We start from the raw sequence: 15,589 nt of genomic DNA on the forward strand, positions 1-15,589 counted from the left end.
ACCTCCGTCATTGTGAATGATAACTAAGTGTGATATCTTCTGCATAGACGTCAAAATTCCAAAGTGATTGGATCACCTGATTGGTATTTGACTATCGCTGTATCATCCTGTATCTCTTTCTATCACCCGCTGAAGATACGTTAATATGACCGCCTTTTTTATTTGGATTATATCTGAAATTGCTATAAAAATACAACAGTTCTTTAATACAAATCCATTACACACATTGCACACTCACCAATGATTTTAAGTACAGCATCTGGATGCATTTCACCAATATCACCAGTCTTAAACCAAATTTTGCCATCCACCGCACATAATGAAGTACACACGTCCACCTATAAGTTTAACAACATTCTGGAAAACCAATATTTATAGAGTGAATTTAAATATAAATAAAATGTATATTTGTTTTAAATGCCGTTTATAATTTACTTATCAATTAACGGCGTTTGTTATAATTTACGTATCAATTAACGGTGTTTGATCCAGAATTAGCTAAAAGTAAAAAAAAATAGTACAAAGCCAAATCATTGTAATCAAGCAAAAAAATATATATTGTAAAAATCTATACTAACCGGTACGGAAGTCATGCAAGTAGGTTTTAATACAACCGCAACACCTTCGCATTATCTTACTGCTGGTATCAATTAAAGTCAATGGCGTGGAATAGCCAATAGGCACTCCAGTTATTAAGCAAACACTCTTGGCGAGTAGCATGAAAACATGTGCTAATGGAAGGAAACTTAGGCCACTTATCCAATAACTGTTTAAATTTGGGCAGCAGATCACGTGACGTAATTACTGTTGTGACGTCAGTTTCGCTGACACCAAGTCCATGTTTTGATCTCAAGACCCTAGCCACACAGGATAAAAAGTATCCTAAGTCCGTCTCCTGGTTCTAAGCTACCTCTCCACCAATTTTCAGCCAAATCGGTTCATCCGTTCTTGAGTTATAAATAGTGTAACTAACACCACTTTTTTTTATATATATAGATATAACAGTGTATAAGATTAATTGAAATAATGCCTATTTATCCTCTCCCGAACCGTCCGACCTTGTTGTAGTAAGCTGTCGTTTGGGCGGTCTTCCTCAAGAAAATCTACTTCTGATGGATTTCCATTCGCATTTGCTGTGTCTGGCATACTTTGCCTATGTTGCAGTCGAAAATTGTGCAAAGTTAGACACGCGTTTATGATTGCGCCTGCAAACTCAGGCTTCACCAACACTCCGCGCTCATGGGACAAATACGCAAACACTTTTTTTAGAACGCCGTTTTTGAAAATAATCCTTTTCTATTTATATAACAGTTTTCAATGTCGGCTGCCGGCTTCTTAATTTTTACATGTGTGCAGTCAATAGCGCCAATGTATCCGGGAAAGCCGGTAGCAGAGTAAAATCTGAAAAAGAAATTAACTGGTATAAGTATATTTCATATATACACTCCCCAGCTTGCATTTTTTGAAAATTTTGATCAAAAAATATTCAAATATCATGCCCCAAGATGATCAAAAACATCCAAATTTAAAAGCATTTTCTGTTCGAAAATTAACGTATCGTCGGGAGAAAAATGTACCATAAATGTGATTATTCTTGAATAATCATTTATGATTCATATGTATTTCGAAACGCTTTTTGTGCATATCTGATATCATTGTAAAATTGGGCTTTAATTGTTTAGAGTAATATTTGAATGTTTTTCATAATCATTTTCTGATCATATTCGTGAACATATTTCAGGCATTTTGGTTGAGATTTTTGAATCATTTTTGAATGCGATTATCATGCATTTATTTTTCATATCTCATACAAAATAAGATACTACATGCTAGTCTTATTTCATTAGGGGAAGAAAGCATGCCGAAGTGAGCTATTTGAACCAAAGGTAATTCGCAAACAGACTAGACCAATATACATCTGCGACTACAGCATCCAGAATCAGATATGATCGTCAACATCTTAAAATACGATATGGTACGGGATGTTGAAGCCATATCCAGGTACATATGTCAAGAGAGTTTCACTTACCTGGGGTTCAAATAGTTCACAACCTTTTGTATTGTGTAATGGTTGGATTTATATTTTCTGGGAAGCCGAAGGTGGAGAAATGGTTGGGGAAATCTTCTGTTAGGAGCAGTATATACATTATTTCTTCTCTTGAAGATACAATTTTAATATATTTTTTCTGAACTTCATGATTGAAAAAATGTGTGTATGCGAAAAAATAAGATCTTCAATCAAAAGTAAAATTTCAACAAGTATAAAATTCATTATTCAGTCAACAAAGATTTTCAGAAAAGATTCAGAAAGCTGAATGAAAAATTATTAAAAATGTTTGATTTGATTTGATTTTTGAATTTTGATTCAAAGTTTTATCACCTAAATGCTGAGTGGGTCAGCTTTAATAATAAGGGTAGCCAAAGTGGCAAGGTTAAACTATGATCAACTTTGACTGGAGTTTAAACCAGCACTGAAAAGCTTGCCCGCTTGCTCTTAAAGTACTTACATTTGTTTTACGGCATCTTCCTCATCGACCGTAGTAGGAAATTTGATGTAGCTGCACATCAATTCTGTACCGATTATACGCCATCAATGTGTATAAATTTAACTTTAAATATGAGAGAGACATCTCCTCATTTAAAATATCCCTTTCAGATGAATATTTCGATAAGGTACTTGATTCCTCTTTTTGGCCTAAGCATACTGTGGTTCACTTGTTCACAAGAAAGGCGAGGGCGAACCTGTTTTATTACAGCCAAGAAACGGTATGACGAATACAGTAATAACAACACAAAGGTAATTGCTGATCTGTCCCGTCTTCTCATTAATTACCAAAATGTTCGTGGTTTACGATTAAAACTTGTTCCATTTTTCCTTAATTCTTTCAACTTTTTTGCACAAGTTGTAGCTTTTACGGAGACCTGGCTAAAGCCTGATAATTACAATTCTGAGGTTTTTTCAAATAAATATGCTGTTTATCGGCGTGTTCGCACCTCTAGAGCGGGAGGTGTCCTTTCGCTGGACAATATCTCTCATATCGAATTCATAGCAGTTAGGCTTTCATTCGGTAGCTATAGCGTAATTGTTTGCTGTTCGTATATACCACCTCGTTCGGATATGGATGTTTATGCTAGTCATAGCTCGGCCATCTGCGATTTGCATTCGCAGTTGGGAGATAACGATCGACTTGTTGTTGTTGGTGACTTTAACTTGCCAACAGTTAGGTGTGTTGATATAAGTGATTCAAACTTTTTAACTCCCACTGCTCAACATGAGTTTCTCAATTGCTTGTTAGACTCATCTCTTTTACAGATTAACAATGTTCCAAATAGTGGAAATAAAATGCTGCATTTAGTATTTGTGGATGGCTCGGTGGGTACTGCCCTTACGCAAATACCACCTTTATCCCTTCCAGAAGACCCTCTTCACCCTACGCTAGAGATATCACTTGATATCAGCCTACCCCGTAGGATTCAAGTACAGTCTCGTTCCCTATCTATATGCTTCTACAAAGCGAATTTCATTATGCTGAATGATCTGTTGGCTTCCCATGATTGGTCGGATCTCTATGCTTGCACTGATGTCGATTCGGCTATCTCTATATTTTACAGTACGCTTGATGGCTTCTTTGATACCTGCATTTACTCGCTATACCCTATGTTCGAATAAGCCCCCTTGGTTTTCAAGGCAACTTATCAGACTTAATAATATTAAATCTAGGCTTTATAAGAGATTCAAGAAATCTGGAGCATCTGCAGACCTCTCTAAATATCTAATAGCTCGTTCTAAATTTCACCGTCTTAATCAGCTTTGTTATAAAAATTACTTGAGTTGTTGTAAAGCCTAATTGTTTAGAAATCCAAAAAAATTTTACAGTTTCGTAAAAAAACTTCTGAGTATCCTTCCTCATTAACCTTTGGAGGTAAAAAAGCTTGCACTGATGACGACGTCGCTGAACTATTTTCTGAGTTCTTTAAGTCCACGTATTCATCCAGTGGTTTTCATTCCGGTCAATATCAATATCGCTTAGATAGCTCGAATTACATTAGGAATCCTGCTATTGATGGTAATATTGTTCTTCAGAGTCTTCAATCTTTGAAGCCCACCTTTTCTCCGGGACCGGACGGTGTTCCTAGTTGTGTGCTTAGGTACTGCGCCGAAAACATGTATGAGCCTATTTTAAAATTATTTGAGCTATCTCTGGGATCTGCGTCATTCCCGGCACTTTGGAAACAGTCTTTTATTATACCTCTGCATAAAAAAGGTAGTAGGTTAAAAGTTGAAAACTACACGGGTATTGCTAAACTTTCAGTCATTCCTAAAGTCTTTGAACAGATTGTTACCTGTCAACTCCAATATCAGTGTTCTAGTCGTTTATCTCCATGCCAACACGGTTTTATTCGTCAAAGGTCAACCACTACAAATTTGCTTGTATTCACCTCTATAGTTATGGAAGGACTTTTAGCGAACAAGCAAACGGATGTCATCTACACGGACTTAGGAAAGCATTTGATACCGCCAACCATGAGTTGCTTATTCATAAGCTTGATTTACTGGGCTTTCCGTTTCACCTATTAATGTGGCTGAAAAGCTATCTTTCTAACCGGACCCAAAAAGTCCTGTTCAAGTGGAATCTCTCGGAATCGTTCGGAGTTTCCTCTGGCGTACCCCAGGGAAGTCATCTAGGCTCTTTGCCCTTTTCATTAATGACTTGCCACAGACAATACTATATTCCCATACTATAATGTATGCGGATGCTGTAAAACTTTGCTACACTTACTGTCCTACCGATTTGAGTTCCTTGGATCTTCTTCAGGCCGACTTGGACTCGTTCCAATGTTGGTGCACAACAAATTTACTAGCTTTAAATTGCTCTAAATGTAAGCATATGTCATTTCACCGAGTAAAGCCAGCATTGAAATCTTATGTAATAGATGGTACGCATTTGGAGCGTATATCTATTGCAAATGATCTAGGTGTCCTTTTTGATCCGAAATTGAATTTTAACATGCATATTTCATCTATAGCCAGCAAAACGCGTTGGGTTTACTTGGATATGTTAAAAGATGGGGTAAAGAGTTCGATGATCCGTACGTCACTAAGGTTCTTTACACATCGCTGGTTCGTCCAATACTCGAGTATTGCTCATGCGTTTGGTCCCCTGTTTCTCAAAAGCATATAAAGCGTCTTGAGTCAGTTCAAAAGAAATTTTTGATATTTCCATTGCGCGGCCTTAATTGGGACTCAAGTCTCCACCTTCCTCCATACAGAAGTAGACTTCTTCTTATTAACTTACCCACTCTGAAAAATCGGAGAATATTAATGGGGGTATTGTTCATCCATAAGCTCATTATTGGAGAAATGGATTCTGCGGACCTCCTCAGCCGCTTGTTTTTTGCGGTTCCCCCTAGAGTATCCAGACACTACGTTCCTTTCTATTTACCCCTTTGTCGACGAAACTTTGCTAAAAATAATCCTCTTCTTATCTAGTGCGCGCACTACAATGACTTGTATAGCTGTATCAGTTTTGAATGTACTTTTGCCACTATACGTAATGCAATACTTGCCTATCTAATTTAAGAGATACAAGCTAATTTAATTTGCCGGCATTTTATTCCATCCATAAAAAACAGGAACTATCTCGCTTAAGGATGGAGGAACATTTATCAACATGTATCATCAAGAAGGAACAAGACAGTACTGTGTTGATTGGAATCTGGTGCATTCCAACAACGTAAAATTTTACGTGCTTTTTCATGAGTCACTGACCAGAATCGTATGCATTCCGGCAGTATAATCTTATGGGTCAGGCATCGAGCTGATTGGAATCCGGTGCATTCCAACAGCACAGGTCATGTTACTTTTTTATGACTTGTGATGGCGTATCCCCGTTACACTACTCTTAGCACTGCCGGATTCCCATGATATGCTGATTGGAATCTTGTTGCATTCCAACAGGAAGATTGGAATCCACTGCATCATATTTCTTATTTTTATTATATTCTGAAATTAAAGAGTAATGTTCATTAATATTTCTTTGTTTGTAATATAACATTGTTGAAATCTCGATATATCTTAAATTTTATCTTTTGAGTTGTATATTTATATATCTTTTATATCATGCAGTCGGCCATAGTTTGTCGTCGACTTTAAATAATAAATAAATAAAATAAATATTAGAGTTAAGTGTGAGCAGAGCTGGGTAGTATCCGCACACCGTCTGAGGCGACTAAAATACCTAAATGATTCAATGGGTTGTGTAGCGTAAGTTTGCTCCTGCGCAATCGTGGAGTTCCACACCAAAAAGCAAAAAATGTATCTTTTAATGCAGCTCCTTTCCACTTGTGGACTTCTATCGAAATTTCGAATAGCGAATTTAAGAACGCAACCAAGTCTTCATTACATTGACTTAAAACCATCATATAAGATTATTTCTGACTAGTATTTGCAATAATCTTCCTCATTGTATGGAGATTCATATCAAAACAACACATTAACAAACTCGTCGCACCAAAACGTAACATTTACATTTTTCAATGTTGTTGTTGTTGTTGTAACCCCATACATTTTTCAATAGCTTATATTGGCTAAAGTGACATATTAATTTAAAATACAAGTAGCTCCTTCATTTTGTGTTTATTAAGAAGAACTTACTCCAACTTACTAAAAAAACAACTTTCGTTAGTTATCCATGGTAAAATAAACTTTGCCAATTTTATCGAAACTATTTATGATGTAAATGTTTATTTGGCAGCCGAGGCTCTGGTGACTCCAAGTTTCAAGGAACTAGGAGCGGGGGCAGTATGACATAGAAGGTTCAATTTGGTCATATTAAATTGTTCCCGGCATGGTCGAGCTCATAAAAAGGACCATCAACGTCAACGGTAAAAGTCTATTTGAGGGGTCGACTGCTAATACGCTAATACGCGTCAAAAAATATCGAGAGAGTTGTGAAAAGACGCGTATTGACCTCGAAAATCATAATCGGAAGGCGGAAAAGAAAAATTGTATCTCTGTCCGGAGATATTTGCAGTTGAAGTTGGCGATTTTAATGTGGTTGTTGTAATATTGGCGTACCCACAAAAAAAATTGTGGGCATAAGTGTTTTGCGCGGATATAGTTTTGGTCTCCAAACCGGTGTTTTACCCACCCAGGGTAATTTTTTATAAGCGCGGCCAAAGGCCGCCAATGCAGAAAGGTGTTTTTCGTTAATATCTCTTGAACGAGTTAAAATTTTTGTTTTCCGCCTTCGGATTATTAATACTGATATCAAGACGCGTCGTTTGATACCTCTCTCGATATTTACCCAAATAAATACTGTTCTTCCGCCTACTTGTTTATTTGGAGGATTTCGTTCTGACTCTCCACCGCCGGCCGAGATACGCGAAGTACACCCCCAGTGGATTAGGGGCTAAGAATACAACCGCGGCAAGTATGCCTGTCGAAAGAGGCGATTAAAATACCAAATTGATTGAAGAGGTTACCAGCGCAAAATATATAGTTTATCCAAGCTGTTGTTGTTGGTCGCCATTTTCGGTCACTAGATTTTTGCTGGGATGGTCCTCCAGGTATGCCGCCCGCATCTACTGGACCAGGTGGGGCAATGACACAACATCCAGTTATGCCGAGGTATATACCACAACATCAACCGGGTTGTGCAATGCCACGACAGCAGCAGCAAAAACCTATCTGCCAATTCCAAAACAGTCGGGCTATCCACCACAACCTGGTCCACCTGGTTGTCCTCCATAACCTCAACAGCCAGGTTATCCTCTACAACAACCAGGTGCAACAGGTGGTTACATGCGTCAAATGATGCCACCAACGCAACCTGGACAGGCGCCAATGCCCAGTCAGCCACCCATGCCGGGTCAACCCCCAATACCCGCACGTCCTGGTTATAATGTATGCTAATACATTTCAAGTATTGCTGATGATTATTTTTGTATTATTTTCTTTAGCAACCACCTGCACCCGGTACTGGTATATATCAACAGGCGCAACATTATGATCAAACCCAACGCCGTTTAGATCCCGATCAGATGCCAAATCAACAAGGTTTATTGCCACCATTGGTGACCACAAAATATGTGGTACAAGATCAGTGTAACTCCTCGCCACGTTACCTTAGGTATTGATATTCGAAATTAATTTTTTGTTTGGCAATTACATTGATCTTTCTCGTTTGCAGGCCTTTTTGTATTGCATACCTGCAACAGCTGATTCATTAAAAGCAACAGCTTTGTCCTTTACTATTGGAATTATCCATTGTCGAAACAAAGATGGCAACCCTTTTTTTCTGTATTCTATTTTACTATTTTTACCTTCGTTAACTACAGTTGAAATGTGACGTTTATAGAAGAAGCACTTCAATAAAATTTTCTTTCCATAAAAGGGAATTGTTCAACTGTTAATTAAACGTGTTTTCTTTTGTGCGTTTATCTTTCTTATTCACTTAATTGGTTCGGTCAAAAGGACTTCTAAAACATTTAAAAGGTTATGTGCCCAGAGAGCTTCAGTGATTAATTAAAAGAAATTAAAACAACTGATTCAAGGCGTCGTACTGTATAAAGTTGCGCGCACATTTAGAAAAAAGAAAAAAGTCGTCTCGTCGTAGCGTTAATAAAATAGAGCATGTGAAAATAATTGCTGTGTTACATCGTCGCATGAGGTAAAATCTAATTTCACCACCTTAAAAAAATTGCATCAACATTTATAGGATTCCCGTTATCACGTTTGTGCATACAATAGTGTACATATATTCGTTCGCAGACTAGTAGGCACAACAACAACAAGCTTTTGTAAAGTTGCTTTGTCGTCGCACAACAACTAAAGTTCGGTTAAAATGGATGGAAATAAAAATGAAAACAATTTCAGTGGCCACGTATTAAATGGTTTAAACTATCGCTTATGGAAATTACAGATAATGGCTTTCTTAAAAGCACGTAATTTGACCAAGAATATAGAAGGGATAGTAGCGGCAGAAAATGCACCAGAGGATGAAAGGAATGCTTTTGAAAGAAATGAAGGTAAAGCCATTAATGCTATATTTCAATCGCTGGATATAGAGCTCGCAAATCTTGTTCTAACATGCAAAACCGCTAAAGAAATGATGGACAAATTGGAAAGTGTGTACGAAAAAAATTCGGAAATTCGTGCCATAACTTTTTATAAAGAATAATTATATCAACATCAATTCAATAAGAAAAATGGTTAAAGATGGTCTCATTGCAGATGTCGACTGGTCCAACAGTGAAAGATTTTTTTGTGAGGATTGTCAATACGGAAAAATGACGAGATCAACTCATAAGGAATCGATCAAGCGACCATCAGTTGCTGGAGAATACATGCATGCAGATTTATGTGGTCCCATGGAAGAAATTGGAATTGGTGGCGCTCGTTACTTCTTGTTGATTAAAGACGAAGAAACAACGTTTCGTTTCACATATCTTATAAAGTCGAAAAGTGAAGTACATGGATGCTTGAGCTCTTTCATTCCAATGGTACAGAAGGCTTTTGGTTTTCAAATTAAATTTTTTCGTTCCGACAACGGTACTGAATTTGTCAACGAAGAAGTCAAGAAATTGTTAAGAAATGAAGGTATTCAAATCGAATATAATGCACCGTATACTCCAGAGCAAAATGGGAGAATTGAACGTGATAATCAAACAATTCAAGAATGCGCAAGAACTATGCTTATTGCTAGTGGTTTACCAAAATATCTATGGTCTGAAGCTGTTCGTACAGCAACGTATTTATTGAACCGCACAAAAAATAGCAAGTGTCCAGGGAGTACACCTTATGAAAAATGGTTTGGTCGAAAACCATGTTTGGATCACATCAAAATATTTGGAACAGAATGTTTTGTTCAAGTTCCAAAACAAGCGGGTCGACAAAAGTGGGATCCAAAAGCGAAGAAAATATTTTTGATTGGATTTGAGCCCACAACCAAAAACTTTCGACTATTTGATCCGAACAACAGAAAGATATTTCTAAGCTGTAATGCCCGTTTTAATTAGCAAGTATCAAAAAATGTCCGTTTTAATGAGCAAGTATCAAAAAAAATTGTCCTTCGGGATGACATTGATACTGATGATGAAGAAGTGTCTGATAATGCTTCAGGTGAAATCGTCGTTGAATCAGCTGATAATAATGATGTTTTTCTTGACGCTGAAGTAGAATCAACTGCGGAAACTCATGAACGGGTTCCACCCCAGAGAAGTATTCAACGCTACGATCTGCGAGAAAGTGTAAAGAGTCCAGATCGGTTAATTGAAAGTGGATTTTCAGCAACAATTGTTGAACCAAAAACATTCGAAGAGGCAATGAACTCACCCGATGCACAACAGTGGAAGAGTGCAATGGATGAGGAGTTTAATTCATTGATCAAGAATCACATATGGTATTTGGTAGAGCCACTAGATGATCAGAAAAGTATTGATAATCGTTGGGTGTTTAAAATCAAAGAAAATACTGATGGCTCAATTGAGAGATATAAAGCGCGTCTTGTGATTCGTTGGTTCACTCAACAATACGGTGTCGATTACGAAGGGACTTTTAGCCCCGTCGTCAAATATACATCGATTCATGCAATTCTGTATCTAGCGGCAATGAATAAAATGCGGCTAAAGCAGTTCGACATTAAAACTGCATTTTTGTACGGTGAGCTGAAAGAAAACGTTTTTATGAAGCAGACATTCGGCTATAATGACAACAGTGGACGCGTATGCAAGCTGATCAAAAGTTTATATGGTCTGAAACAGGCATCACGATGTTGGAATGAAAAATTTACGTCATTTCTTTGCAAATTTGATTTCACACAAAGTGATTCAAACGCATGCGTTTCCATTCGGCGAAAGGATAAGACAATAACGATCATCGCGATTTATGTAGATGATGGGTTGATGGTAACAAATAACATTACTGAAATTGATTCGATAGTTTCACACCTGCAAGACAATTTTGAAGTAAAAGTTATCGAGGGAGAGCGGGTTTTGGGTCTCGAAATTGATCAACGTCAGAATGGTTCAATACGCATACATCAGCAGGCTTATGCTAAAAAGATAATGAATCGGTTTGGTATGATTGAAAGCAAAAATGTATCAACTCCAATGGATAACAATCAGAACCTTGGTGACTTCGCAAGAGATGAGCATGATGCTGTATATCCATATCGTGAAGCGGTCGGTAGCGTGAAGCGGTCGGACACGACCAGACATAAGCTACGCAATTGGTGTGGTAAGTCGATATTTGGAACAGCCTATCTCAGCACACGTAACTGCGGTGAAACGCATATTCAAGTACATTAAGGGCACGATTGATATGGGTATTGTTTATAAAAATGATTGTGTTCTTGATTTGGTCGGCTACAGTGATGCCTATTATGCTGGCGAAAGCGAAACAAGACGATCGACGAGTGGGTATGTTTTTCATATTGGGTCCGGTGTCGTAAGCTGGGCATCAATAAGGCAAAAATCGGTCTAAACATCGACAACGGAATCTGAATATGTGCCTGCTTGTCAGGCAATCAAGGAACTAATCTGGCTTAAAAGTTTTTTAATCAGTTTGTTGTATGAACCAAAACTAAAACCAACACTATATATGGACAAGCAAAGCGCAATTCGTTTAATTAAGAATCCCGTATTTCATAAAAGAACCAAGCACATCGATGTCCAGTACCATTTTATCCGAGAAAAATTTCAAGGGGAGCGTAACGTTTGCCTGTTTTAGAAAATTCTACCTCGCAAAATCCTGCAAAATGTTAAAAAATCCTGCATAAGTAAAATCCTGGTTTTCTAAAATTTTGCTTTTCCAAAATTCTGCTTTTGCTAAATCCGGCTTGACAAATTCTGCTTTTAGTGTACTTATCCTTTAGATAAACTTTCTGAACAACGAAATGAACCGACATACGCAGCGAAAGTATTCAAACTCATACACAGCGATTTTAGAAATCAAATAAACAACATTATTCGTAATATGTTTTTATATATGCATGTGTATATGTATGTAAATATTTTAGTTTAGTAAATTGAAATATTTTTTGCAACTCTCTTCAAATAACTTGGTTGATTTAATTCATTCCGTTTTTTAATAACTCTTCGTAGATGCTTGTTTTTTTTTTAATTATGTTTCTTTTCTTTCTTATTATTTCTCAATTTTCCCTTCTTTGTATTTGAGTTTTCGCATAAATAAGCTCCTTTTGTAAATTTTATACGAGTTTATAAAATTGTGATGTACTTTCACCTACAATGACTTTTAGTCTACGATGTATAACGGTATTTCTAGTTCCAGCAATTCGTCAATGAACATGTGTACATACATACATATGTATGTTCATATGGGTGGAATAATAAAATAAAAAATAATGTGTACACAATGTTGTATTTAAATGTAATATAAAAAATGTTAAAGTGGACATGTCATTACTTTGAAAAGTGCGCACATTGTTTATATTACATTTAAATACAGAATTTTCTAAGTCGGGATTCTGAGAAGCAGAATTTTAAAAAATCAGGATTTTAAAAAAGCAGGATTTAAAAAAAACAGGATTTTAAAAAGCAGGATTTTGCTTTCGGTATTTTGCAAAAACAGGATTTCGTTACCAACCCAATTTCAAGATGGTCAATTCATCTTAGAATATATAAATACTGATGAGCAGATCGCGGATATATTTACGAAAGCATTGAATAAGAATCGTCATAAGTACTTGTGCAATTTGATGGAGATTACATCATAAGAGAACGTCGCCGATTTTGTTTACAACAATGAGTGGGAGTATTGGAATTATCCATTGTCGAAACAAAGATGGCAACCCTTTATTTCTGTACTCTATTTTACTATTTTTACCTTCGTTAACTACAGTTGAAATGTGACGTTTATAGAAGAAGCACTTCAATAAAATTTTCTTTCCATAAAAGCGAATTGTTCAACTGCTAATTAAACGTGTTTTCTTTTGTGCGTTTATCTTTTTTATTCACTTAATTGGTTCGGTCAAAAGGACTTCTAAAACAGCTAAAATTTAATCTTACCGTCTCACCAATGGCACGCACGGTTGAGGGTGAATATGACCCAACCATTGTAAATTTTGGTGAATTGGGTCCAATTAGATGTAATCGTTTGCAAGGCTAAAATGCAATTTGTAGATGCTGGCCGTCGTTTCCAATGTCTAATGTGTAAACTATCAACAGATCAATATTTTTTCTCAACAGTGCCAACTGAATATTTCCAACATTTGGGCCACACCGGACAGCGTGTCGATAAATATGAACGTCCTGAACTTGTATTGGGTACATGAGTTTTTGTGTAAAAAATGTTTGGGTACCGATAGCTCTCAAGGTAAACCTCAACTTGTTGTTGTTGTTGTTGTAGCAGTGCTTCGCCCCACCTAACAGCCGCGACCGATCACAAATTGTCATCAATATACTCTAACGGGAGTCCAAGGAATCTTGCTGTTTCAACAGGAGTGGACCATAAGGAAAGGGGTGCTAGAGGCGTTGGTTCCACATTACAATTAAAGAGATGGTTGGTGTCATGTGGGGACACATTGCAAGCGGGCCATACATTTTGTATGTCGGGGTTGATTCTGGATAGGTAAGAGTTTAACCTGTTACAGTATCCAGAACGAAGTTGAGCAAGAGTGACACGCGTTTCCCTGGGGAGTATGCGTTCCTCTTCCGCAAGTTTTGGATACTTTTCCTTGAGTGCTGTGGAGTTCACCAAGGACCTGCTTGTGTTTTTTCGCTTCATACGGCTGTGTTCTCAGGTGACATATTTCCTCAAAATGCTTACGGAGATGACTCCTTAAGCCCCTAGGCGGTGCTGGCTCATCAATCAGATGTCTGTTGGGATGCTCAGGTTTCTGGGTATTCAACAAGAACTGTTTGGTCAGCATCTCATTTCTCACCCTGATGGGGAGTATTCTCGCCTCATTATGCAAATGGGGTTCTTGGGACATAAGAAGACATCCCGTGGCGATTCTCAGTATTTTGGCAGGCCTGTAGCTTCTTCCAGTGGGTAATTTTTAGGCTTGGCGACCATATGGGTGACGCGTAGCACGTAATCGGCTGGCTAATTGCTTTGTATGTAGTCATGAGCGTTTCTTTATCTTTTCCCCAAGTACTGCCAGCGAGGGATTTGAGGATTTTGTTACGGCTCTGAATTCTCGGAACAATTGCGGCTGCGTGCTCACCAATATGTAGATCCTGATCAAACGTCACACCCAAGATTTTGGGGTGTAGGACAGTCGGTAGCGTAGTGCCATCTACGTGGATGTTCAAAATGCTCGACATTTGGGACGTCCGTGTTGTAAATAAGGTCGCGGAAGATTTTGTCGGTGATAATGCCAGGTTTCGCGAGGCGAAAAAACTGGAGAGATCAGGGAGGTGGCCGTTTATTCTATTGCATAGCTCATCGATCTGTGGGCCTGAGCCTGTGGCCATTATTGTGCAGTCATCAGCGTAGGAAACGAATGTGACTCCTTCCGGTGGTGAAGGTAGCTTAGATATGTAGAAATTAAAGAAAAGTGGAGACAGGACACAACTCTGTGGCACCCCTTGTTTAATTTTTCTTGGCTTAGATGTTTCGTTTCTAAATTGCACCGATGCCTGCCGACCGCCCAGATAATTTTCGGTCCACCTTATATACATGGGGGAAGGGTAGACCCTTCCTGGTCTTGAAGTATCGAGCCATGGTTGACAGTATCAAAAGCTTTTGATAGGTCTAGCGCTACGAGTACTGTTCTATGGTGGGTGTTTTTATTTAAACCGCAATTTATCTGGGTGCTAATGGCATTTAGCGCGGTGGTAGTGCTATGGAGTTTTCTGAAACCATGCTGATGGCAGGCTAGCTGCAAATTTGCTTGGAAATGGGAGAGCAAAATGGCTTCAAGCGTCTTTGCTATTGGCGATAGGAGAGATATGGGATGGACTCTCCTATGTTGGCTGGTTTCCCAGGCTTTAGTAGCGGGACCGCCTTAGCCATTTTCCATTTTTCGGTATGACAAAGGTGGAAAGAGACAGGTTGAAGACATGCGCTAAATATTTGAAACCCTCTTTCCCTAGGCTTTTAAGCATCGGCATGGCTATGCCGTCTGGTATCACTGCTTTGGATGGTTTAGCGTGACCAATGGCGTCCTCAACCTCTTTAGCGGTGATGGTGATTGGTGACGCGTTGAATTTGTGTTTATGTGCGTGTCTGTTGGCCCTCCGCCTATCTTTGTCGACCGTAGAATGCATTTTATATTGTCGGGAGAAAGCGCTCGCGTATTTTTTTGCATCCGACAGCACTTTATCGCCAAAGGCGATGGAAAGTTTGTCTTTGTGCTTAGACGGATTCGATAGGGATTTTACGGTGGACCAAATTTTACCCACACCGGTAGAGAAGTTACAACCTCTTAGGTGCTCCTCCCATTTCGCCCGCTTGTGTTCATCCACAAGCAATCTGATGCGTTGGTTTATATCCCTTATTTGGGGATCGCCTGGATCAAGCTGTCTTATAAGGTCACGTTCTCTCGCTAAGTTTGCGGCCTCCGCCGGGAAGGTGGGCCGAATTTCGGGAATTCTCCCGGTGGGAATGATGCGAGCCCAGGCG

At 38.4% G+C, this 15,589-nt stretch overlaps 1 long non-coding RNA gene across 1 annotated transcript; it reads right to left on the reverse strand.

Moving 5' to 3' along the window:
- Positions 1–238: 238 nt before the first annotated feature.
- On the reverse strand, positions 239–1,269 carry LOC137248020 (uncharacterized). Its single transcript, XR_010952009.1, has 3 exons — positions 579–1,269; positions 436–498; positions 239–357 (listed from the first exon to the last, which is right to left on the reverse strand). It is a non-coding gene; the product is annotated as an uncharacterized lncRNA (long non-coding RNA).
- Positions 1,270–15,589: the final 14,320 nt, after the last annotated feature.

Source organism: Eurosta solidaginis, chromosome 4, assembly GCF_040869045.1.
Source record: "Eurosta solidaginis isolate ZX-2024a chromosome 4, ASM4086904v1, whole genome shotgun sequence".
Lineage (NCBI taxonomy): Eukaryota > Metazoa > Arthropoda > Insecta > Diptera > Tephritidae > Eurosta > Eurosta solidaginis.